Raw genomic sequence first — 11,202 nt, 5'->3', positions numbered from 1 at the left:
GGAAAAACTAGTAAGGGTCTATTGAAAGAGTTAAATCATTTCCCTGCAGCTTTTCTAAGCGGAACTGATAGTCTTAGTCTGACTCAGAGAGCTGGACTAGAAAGGCTGCCAACATCTGTTTTGGTCAGAGACAGATAAAAGAGACTAATTCATAGCGGGAATAACCTATGTATGGCATTCTGTATTCCATTACCCTTTTCACAAAAAAACACCCATGATATAGATAGACAGATATATTTCTACCTAAACTTTTCCACAGTGGAAATAAAAGTGAAAGGCTCAAAAGAGTTATTATTGATTTATTTACCTAGAATGAAGCCAGGAGGAACAGCACACCAACATTATTACCTTGCAAGGGTGGGTCTTGGCCATTTGACAGAACTGGTCTTAAAATTTTTAAAAACAGAAATGAAAATTACTTTTCAAATACCCATAGAAACATAGGTTAGGCCTGGCATAAACTGAAATGCAAGAATAATGTAAAAATCTTCATTTTATCCATTATTTTCAACCTTCTCTCCAGTAATACTGTTAACGTGTAGCCAAATAAATTAGTTTGAGACCCACTTTTCTCATTATTGGCAAGGATGCTAACAGGTAGGCAAGAGAGGTAGTAAGCTATCTGGTTAATTGATGAAATGAGTAAGCCACACAGAAATAATCAGGACATGGCTATATCTAAAGATCAACATAAGAAAAAAACATTTTGCATTTGCCAGGGGAGCAGCTGCGAGGTGGGGAGGGAGATTTGGGGGCATTTTTTGGTTGGTCAGCTGATTGGCTGGTTGGGATTGAAGACTGTCGGTTCCATTTGTTACCTAGAAACACACAAAAAGCCCCCAACACCCAGGGTCATCAAAAAACTTGTTCAACTCTGAATTATTTCAGACAAGTAGCTCAGGCTTAAAATCTACTTTCCTTTTTTGACACCAATCTTTGCATGATTGAAACAGTGTTGTGATAGAAAGGGTTTCATGATATACATTTGACAATAATCAGGAAGATCTTGAGTCAAAGCAGCCGAGTGGATGAACTACATGCCACAGTTTTGACACCCAGAGCCTATAATTCCCATTAGAGGAAACTCTCCACCTTCGATACTCTGAAAGTGAAGAGGCAGACGCTCTTGTTCTTCTTCAGGTTTGAATCGTCATCTGCTATTGTCACGACTAATCCTACTCTTTTGCTCTTCTACCTCTTTCCTTCTTTCTTTTTTTCTTGGTCATCTTTCTTTCTCTTCCGTTGCCTTGGAAATTGATCACAGTCTGGGTGGGGAACATGTCTTATACCTGAATACTAGAATCTCATTGGGGGCTGAGACCGAGGACACAGAGAGGGCGCTCAAATCAGTAATTTTAATTAAGTAGAACAAAACTAAGACCACCCCCAAGGTCCCACACTGAGGAAAAAGCTCCTGCACAGGGAGGATTGGGCCGATGTGGCATATTGTTCCTTACATATCAGAATTTGAAAACATTTGCTTATGAGCAACAGTCTTATAAAAAACAACTGTAGTCCTTGATACTCAGAACACAATACAAATGTTTTATGTGCCTGTATTCTTTAAACATCTTAGAGCCTTAATTATCCAGAATTCAACAAAATGGAACATTACCACCACCACCCAAAAAATATTTAGAACTTTCTTGTCACCTCACTTTTATGAGAAAGATTTAAACTTTAAGTACTCACAGAGACCACAGGTATAACTGATAAAAATGTCTCCATGTGCACCTAAGACAGTATACATGCAGGCCAATCTCTTAAATCTTCTATAAGCAGAGCATACAATACTGAATGCATAATGATCATTCATATTCAGAATCTTAATTCTGAAGCAGAACAGAGCCGTGATAAAGGAAGAAATATTGTTATGCTCTCTGTTCTTATTAAAGTAAGAAAAACTGCTACTGCCCTTTAGAAAGATTTTCAACAAGAGAAAATATTCTTTTTTCTTTGCATTCCAGATAATTGAATTTCTTTTTTCATCTGCCAAAGAATGTCAGTGCTCTGATCCTTCTAAGAAATCTGGGAGTAGTAGCCTGGAATTATTTATGATTTATGCCTACTGCCATAAAGGATTTGGGGCCTGGGATTCAAAGAAGTGATATGACCAATATGCTATACTCTGCCCTTGACTTTCTGACCAAAGATGTGTGCTTCCTCTACTCTAACTGTAAAACAAAGGACAAAGAGTCATAAGATGACAGAATGAGAAGAGACCTTTGCTACTGGAAACTGTAGATCATTGTATAGAAAACCAAGTCTCAGAGAAGTAAAATAACCTGTCCAAGGCCAAAGGGCTCCTGGTAGCAGAACTGGGAGTAGAACCAGGTCCCCTGACTCCAAATCTTCTTCCATTGGCCCAGAAAGTCTCCCCTCTGGCAGGAATTGTTAGCAGGACACTGTTATCAGGGTGAGACCATTTTGCAAAGTCTGTAAACGCTGGAACATGTCCTGGAAGAACAAAATATTAAGTCTCATTTTTCTCTAAACAACAAGTACCACTCTGATACTTAGTCTAATCCAAGATGCACCTCAAATAGATCACAAACTAGCAAAGCATCTCAGCTACCACGTGGCACCACTATATTCTTCCTTTCCCTGCTATTGTCCCTGGGGTTACTGTCCCTGGCAAAGCCACTGATCAAATGGAGTCCAAAAAGCTCCTGCCTTTGAAAGTACCAATTCCCACCATTAGGTTTCCAGATTGCCCTCTTGGGTGGTGGGAGTGGGGAGTGGTGGGGGTCATCAGACAAACATTCTGTAGGCCAGAGCTATGGCATTAACAAATACTAGGCCATTAGGCTTGGGGTGGGGCACACAAAAAAGAAAGAAGGATAATAGGTTATCAGACTAAAGAGGCCTGAAGTACGTATTGGGAGACAGATTATGGCTCCTTGGGTTCAGAGCACTAGAGAAACAGAATGCCATGAGAAGGAAGTCCAAGTAAATAACTGAATCTTTTATTTTTCACGTGTGGTGTTTTTGATCAACCAGGTCCACATTTAAGGTCTGGGGAAGAGTAGCTAGAAAGACTGCCTATTTCTTCTTTTCTTCTGTCAAAGCTCCAGTTGGTTTTGTTGGAGTCCCAACAGCTATCTCAAGCAGGCCAAGTACTTTTGTCCTTCACTTGTGCCATAGCTCCTTCTCCAGTATCTAACATAAAAAAAGACTTTAGCTCTGCAGAAAGAGAGACCAATTCCAAGCAGGAGTAGGAAACTCAACTTCATTAATGGGCAGTGGTATCTCGTAGAAGTTTAAAAAGCAGCTTCCAGGGGAGGAAACGTATTCATAAGTTTAATATAAATTTTACTGATATAAAGAATGCATGGCTACAATTTATAAATATAATAAAATATGCAAAGCTCTGTATTATAAATTCTGTAGAGTCAATTGATTTCTCACAGAACATTTTCCTCGATTTTCGTCTAATTCCTGTATCCTTAGCCAACCTACGGAGGCAATTACCAAACAAGTATAATTCTCACACGAACATTTGTTAATATTTTCATCAGTGTTAAAGAGAAATAAACAACAAAGACATATGTCAGAATAACACTTGTTCATGGATGATGGAAGCAACTTCTTTGCTGAATCAGATACTAGTTTTTGAATACGGAAGAATGTTTTCTCAATTTTGGGGGCTACTCACAATGCAATGACTATAGGCACAACACACATTTAAATTTAATATACGTTATTAACATTTTCTGCATTACTTTCTTAAGTCTAGATAACCAACAAAATGATACACAAGCCCTGATTTGTAGCTGATTTCTGAGATGTAAATACTCCTGTCATGCTGATTTCAAACTATCAATGTGCTGTCAGGGAAGGGAGTTTGTGAGGACATCCGCAGCAGTGTGTCGTTATACGGTCTGTCCACTGGACACATAGGATAAAAGCAAATCACCCCAACAGCACACATCCTATTAAAATGTAATAAAATATTTAGAGAGAGGTGAGTTTGGGGTATTTGTTACCTTTGTTCGTAATATGACTTATATAATTGTAAGCTTATAGAATTTAATTTTTAATAGTGGCTGTGTTTAACAACCAGCTCACAAGATTCTTAAAACTTTACAAATCAGTTCTCATAAGCTTGTATGAACAGGCTCCAGCACTCCACTGGGAGTAAAATACATTCTTTTAAAAAAGTATCAGGAAAAAGATTACTATTTCATAAGATATGTGTTCATAATAAGTTATAAAGCCATTTATTAAGAAATTGAATTTTCAAAATCCTTGTCCAGTCAGTAGATTTGGCATTTCTGTCCAAGTGTGTGGGGGGTTAGATTCCCCCACTTCCCCCACAGCCTTTAACCACCCCACCACCTCTCCCACAGACACCCGCTGCACAGAAGGGATTCATTTCACACACCTCATGAGAACTTCACCTTGTCCTATCCAAAATAACTCTTTCTGGAGCCAATTTTTTAGTGTAATTTATTCCAGACCTTTGATGGGGAAACTTGTACTCTTGAAACTGTTCAGATGTGCAGCCAGCGGGGAGCTCCTGGGCCACACTGGCTTCTGCAGCCACAGATGCTGCGGCCAACCCCGACGCCCAGGGACACCACGCGGATTTATAACATTCCTGGAGGGATAGCGGATCCGGAGCCTATAAATGAATGCATTATGCTTATCCACGTACATGTTTTTCATCTGTGACAGGTATTTTATGGATTGGAGCCTTCATTAAAATGTTACATAATCCTCCTTTAATAAATAGTGTGAATATTCAATGAAATTGAAACAAGAAAGACTGCCTTTATTTCGGCATAATGGGTTCAAAAATAAAAGGATTCACCACAGACTAAAGACCGATCATCAAAAAGATCAGGTACATTAGATGATGTGATCATACGTCTATCATAGTTTCATCATAATGGAAGAAGCATAAATGATGTAAGGATTTTTTTTTTTTTTTGCTTTTTTATGAGGTCATCTTGAACACCTCACACATAAGATGCTAAAGAAATGCATCATTTAGTCAAATTACTAATCTGGCTTAATTAAAAGCAAAGCCAGGATGAATCAATGAAAAATGCTGATAAAAAATACTTTTTATGAGATACTTTTTAAAGGAATTAAGTTGCATTACCCTGCAGTATAAGACATAACTGAAATTCTATCCGCATTATCAAGCAGAACTCTTACTTCAACAGCTTTAATGTGTGGGAGATAACTGTCAACCAGGAAGTCTGTGACCTCAGCTTAAAGAGTCTGTACTGTGTAGCATTTAGCACAATGCCTGGCTAAACCCTCAAAAGGAATTTCTAGAATGAGCGAATTAATTAATATCAATGACCGAGGACAATTTATGAACATTATTTTAAAAGTTTCTTCTGTTAGGTAGATGAAAATTATGTTTGTAATTTTACTTATGACACTAATTTTTAAAATAAACATTTTCTCTATTAATACTATTAAAACATAGGCCTTCACTAAATTTCCACATTTTCGATTATGAGAGTTGATAATTAAGAAGTTATAGTATTCCTCTATTTTTTTTTCCTGTCCAGGACCATTTGCCTTTCTGCCATTAATGACACCTTAATTTTCTCCTAGGAAACCATCTCTCTCCTTCTCATAGTCAATCAATCAGGTTGCACTGAAGTTGACCCCAATCCCTGTCCACAGATGGGCGAGCATATGATCCAAATGTGGCTAGTCAGGGCATTCCATCCTGCTGTCCACAGAAACTGGTTTGGAGATGGGCGTGTGACTCACTCGGACCAATAAAATCCACTCCCAAGACATCTGCTAGAACTATTATAAGAGAGATAATCTCTTTCTGCTTGTATGCTAATCTGGTAGGGTGTAAGCCTTGTGTTGATGGTAACCACATTAAGCTTAGAGAACCAGACCAGGAATGAGGCCAGTGCAGGAAAATGCAGAGCTGAGAGATAGGGAGAGAAGAGTTCTGATGGATGCCATTATCTGCTTGTCTGCCCAGTGACTAAAGGCTGCTCTATTCTTGGACTTTTTCATTTCATAAACCTGTAATCGAGTTGGGTTTCTGTCGTTAAGAACCAGATGGATCTATTCTACAAGTTTCTTTTATGCTTATTTTCAAAGAGTGCTCTCCTTGGTTATATTTTAAATCCTGGTGAAATTAAATAGATTCCTTCAGCCGGCCATATGCATGATTTAAAATCTTGCTAACCTTTCCAAACATTATAATTATGGACTTCAGTAACTCAGAAAGCCAAGAGCTGTGTTTTAACAGAACCTATGAAGAAAAGGTTTTTCTGTGTACTTTGACGGCCTAAGAAGCTACAAAAGTATCTTGTTTTCTAAAAATAATTCAAATCTTTGAAGACTATGATTTGGAAAGTCCTTTCTCTATACAGGACTTTGTGTACTGTTAAATAATACCCATCACCGCCAATAGACAGGGATCTATAAATACAGCATTAGGATAGCAAAAAGTACACAGATTCATGAAACAAAAAAACTAGAAGATTGCCATTATTCTAGGATTTACGGAATGTCTCACAAAACTCTTCAAAGGGGAAACTTAAAGAAAACTATTCTGAAACAATTTCTTATCATCCTAAATGCTATACCGTGGAATCAAAACAAAATACAAGGCTATAGAAAGAGAAGCCTCAATCCGAGTGTGGTTCCCACTTTCGGTACATGTCATGTGCATGATCTAGTGTTTAGCTTTAGTCTCTTCATCTAGAAAATGAGGATACTTTCTTCCTCCCAAGAATCAACTGAGACAGTGAACTTTAAGTATGCCATGAGCTCTATAAATGAGGTATCAACTATCATTTTCATCAACATATTAATATTGTTATGCATACTGACAGAGTTCATACACTTAAAAGAAAATCTGGTGTGGTTTACACCACACCAGTTAGTATACAGCGAGTTTAGCCACAAATCCCATCTGTATACCTGAGACAGACTTACACAAGGGTCTCAGTACCTCGCAACAAGAGGGTAAATAGCGTGAGCGCTCTTCGGCTTTGTGAACTGTGCTAGACTGTGGGCGGCATAGTGAACCTTGCTTTTCCATGCACAGCCATATGCTAAGTACTGTGAGAGCTACAACGATGTGTAAGATAGTCTCTGCTTCTAAGAACGTACAGGCCATCTGTAAGCGCAAGCATATTTTGCATCATGCACTGCATGAGTGTTAGAACAGATGGGCAGGCAAAGGGCTATTTCAGGGGCAAATAAGATGAGATTAAATCTAGTTAACCTTCACCAAAAATGAGCATTTCTGTACAATTTCAAAAATGGTTTTGGTTTTCATAGGTGCTACGGAAGGGTCTTCACAAGAAAAAGGAAAAATATGTGAAAAGTGAAAATACATATGAAAGGTTGGAGTTTGGGAATAAACTACGAATGAAGGTTTATTTGACTGGGGAGGGTTAGGAACACCTAGCAAAGAAGGCAGACTATAGTCTGCAGGCAGTAATGAGTTACTGCAGCTTTTAAATGAACGAGCTACAAAAAGAAGCCAAAATTTAGGAATAAAACTCAAGCATCGCTCTTTCCGTGCCCAGCGTAGCCGTGCAGTTCTCCCAAGAAGCATCTGAAGCACGTAACAGTTCCAAAGCATTGGATGCTGGAGAAACTAATGGGTGTGTTTGCTCCTTATCCATCTGCCGGTCCCCACAAGCTGAAAGAATGTCTCCCTCTCATCATTTACCTAAGGAATAGACTGAACTATGTCCTAACAGGAAATGAAGCAGAGAAGGTCTACATGCAGTAGTTTATCAAGATTGATGGCAAGGTCCGGACTGATGTAACCTACCCTGCTGGTTTTACAGATTTCGTCAGCATTAACAGGGCTAAAGAGAATTTCCATCTGATCTATGACACCAAAGGTCACTTTGCTGTTCATTGTATTACACCTGAGGAGGTCAAGTACAAGTTGTACAAAACAAGAAAGATCTTTGTGGGCACGAAAGGAATCCCTTATCTGGTGACTCATGATGCTCACACCATCTGCTACCCTGATCTCCTCATCAAAGCAAATGACATCATGCAGATTGATTTGGAGACTGACAAAATTACTGATTTCATCAAGTTTGACACTGGTAATCTGTGTATGGTGACCGAGGTGCTAACTTGGAAAGAATCAGTGTGATCACCAACAGAGAAAGACACCCTGGTTCTTTTGATGTGGTTCATGTGAAAGATGCCAATGGCAACCACTTTGCCACCCTGCTCTCCAACGTTTTCATTATTGGCAAAGGAAACAAACCATGAATTTTTCTTCACGGCAGCAGGAGACTCTCACCATTGCCGAAGGGAGAGACAAGAGACTGGCAGCCAAACAGAGCAGTGGGTAAAAAGATCTCTAGGTAACATGATTGAAAAAGTCTTTGTACCTAATAAAAGCTAAATATAGCATGATAAATTGCCAAAAAACAAAACAAAACAAAACCTTAAGCATCAGCATGAAAGATTTCTTGAATAGGAAAAAGTGATTGGCAGGTGGAAAAGTAGGGAATACTGTAATTTATCCAGGTAAGGAAATGTTAGAACCTGAATTGTACAAGTTCCAGTGGGCATGAAAATGAAGGAAGATATTTTAAAGACTTCTGTAGATAGATTAAAAATATTACTTAATAAATAATTGGATATGGGAAATAAAGGGAGGCACCAGTACTTCTTAACAGAATGACTGGGAAGTTGATAATAATACCAGTCAAGTAGGAAATTCAAGTAGAGGAAGGAACATGGTTGGAAATAAAAGCATTTTGTATACTTTTGGAGTTTGAGGTAGTGGTGACATAGTATAAGAGATAATGAAAGCCAATTGGAAACAACGATGTATAGTCAAGATGAAGATTAGAGCTAGAGACGGAGAATGGTATATAGGGTTATGTGGGAAACGAAGAGCCGGAAGTGACTCAGCCTCTCAGTAGTTAAAGGGATAGAGAGTTAAGAAGGCAGTGGTCCTCTCACCACAGGATGCTCAAAGGAAGATGAAGAAAAGCATTTGCCCATTAAAAGCTCAACTTGATTTAACTGAAAGCTTACAATTTTTTAAAAATCCCATTTTATATAGACAAATATTTTAGATTTTTTTCATACCTAGGACCAGCTAATTAACACATTAGTTGCAAAACTAGATATTTTAGAGAGGTGGTTTAAATAAAAATAATCATTCACTTTTCTTAAATCCCAAGCACTCTTTCAAATGTTATTTTCCTGGTTTTTCTTTCCCCAATTTACTCTTTTTTTTCCAAAACAAAGGAAAAAGTAACATTAGGAATTTGGGTGAAAATTTCTTTTTTTTTTTGGTTTTATACTTTTAAATGTTTTCTTTTTAAAAAATATTTTAATCAAATTTATTTACAAAATAATAACAGAAATTATAATTCTACAAAGCATCAATTTGAAAAAATATACATAACCACTTAGATAATGATAAATAAAATTTACTTTATTAGAGATGAATGAGCCTACCATTCACTACTTTTGCTCATTTTTTTTTTTTTTTTTTTAGTTGTTTAAGGTAAAAGGGTAAACCCAGTGCCTATTACTCCATTACAGCACAATGTGTAACTCTGATTCATGGGATTTAATATTGGGTTCAGAGATTTGGATTATAAATTCCAAGAGTTAGGGCTGAACAATTTCTACAGATTTCTCAGTCTGACTCAGAGCCACCTAACCCATATGTGAATGAAGGGGAATCAGTGTTCCTGATAGGAACTCTATTTTCATTTCCATAAATTAAGATTCAAAATATTAGTATGTATTGCTCTACATTTTCATATCCTAGCATAGTGATTTGGAGGTATTTTCTCTAGCTCTTTGCATGTGTGTGTATTGGGGTGGGATGGGGGTGGTTGTTCCTGTAAACTCACATGTATATATATTTTGTATCCAGCTGTGCGACTGCATTTAGGTTTAAAATAAAATTTATGAGTAAACTTTGCCTAATGCATATAAACAGTAAATAGCTACTCGTGAATTTATTAATTAGAATCCTGTTTATAGAATTATTGTGAAGGATAATCCTTTGTTCACATGAGTGATATCCTACTTTCAGTATGAAAAATATGGAGTGAGGTCTTGTTAAGAAACCACCTTGGAACTTCGCTGCACAGCCAGATAGTTTCACTCAAGGGCCCTCTGTGTTTCCCACGTCCTAAGATTAGGTCTTTGTCTCAGAGGAATAAGCTCTTGACTGGACTAGAGCCTTACAGAAGGATTAGTCGCCAATTCACCTGTCCCCTTTCCCACCTCCTCTGACTCTCTTCCTAGAGCCACCTTGGCTGCCTGCCCAGACCCTTGACTTCTTCTCAAATTTAGGCCCACTTTGTTTTTCAAGCCTGACTGAACCCAAGGCCATCTACCGTTCCTTGGCCTTTGGTATAAACTTTCTAGGCTCCTGTCTGCCTGTCCACCTGGCTATTGCTTGGCCCAATGCCCAGTATATGTTAAAAGCAAAAGGCAGGATATAGGAATCTACTTGTTTCCTCTGAACTAAGAAAAGGCAGCCAGCGGTCAAGAGAGATGGATTTATAAAGTTAAATGAACCAAGGATGTTGCTACAATATTAATACGATTCAACAAAACACTTCTTAAGCCAGGCACTATGCAAAGGTCTGGAATACAAGCTGAATAAGACATTAGCCCTGATGATGGGGGCTCACCTTCTAGTTTGGGAGACAGGCAAGAAAAAAGATTGTAATACAGCATGTGAGAGAAACACAGCTGCTCCTTGCCTGTCTAGTTTCAAACTCTCTACTTTTATTTACATACATGTTGGGACAACAGACTATGTATATCAGTACTATATGACTGACACCAGGTCCGAACTGATTTCCAAAAACAGTTTATACATCTGTTTTTCTGACTAAATTATAAATTCCCAAAGAATTAGGGGCCAAGTCCTTTTCCTCTCTTGTCACTCCCAGTGCATAACATAAATTTTTTGAATTAAAGTATATGCAATTCACATATATAAATGTCTACTATAAAGTAATAAATTAATTATACAAGCAATACATAATAAAGTATACCTACTGATAAATAGTAATAATTCCAATTAAGAAAATAAAGATGGTTACAGTTCACAATGGGAAGTTAATAAGTTAACTAAATGGTTAAAAGTTTAATAAAGTAAATGTATTAAAGTTGTTTATTGTTTGTTCACCTTACCCCAAACATTATCTTTAACGTACGTGTGTAGTAGAGTTATAGCCACATGTAAGCAAT

The 11,202-nt window shown here is 37.7% G+C and overlaps 1 pseudogene; it reads left to right on the top strand.

Annotated features, from left to right (window-relative positions):
• The first annotated feature begins 1,804 nt into the window (after nucleotides 1-1,804).
• LOC102882995 lies at nucleotides 1,805-8,318 on the top strand (annotated as a pseudogene).
• The last annotated feature ends 2,884 nt before the right edge of the window (nucleotides 8,319-11,202 follow it).

The sequence above is a fragment of the Pteropus alecto genome, unplaced genomic scaffold, assembly GCF_000325575.1.
Source record: "Pteropus alecto unplaced genomic scaffold, ASM32557v1 scaffold5, whole genome shotgun sequence".
Lineage (NCBI taxonomy): Eukaryota > Metazoa > Chordata > Mammalia > Chiroptera > Pteropodidae > Pteropus > Pteropus alecto.
Note: the sequence above shows the minus strand (reverse complement) of the source record. Positions and strands in the feature narration are given on the sequence as shown.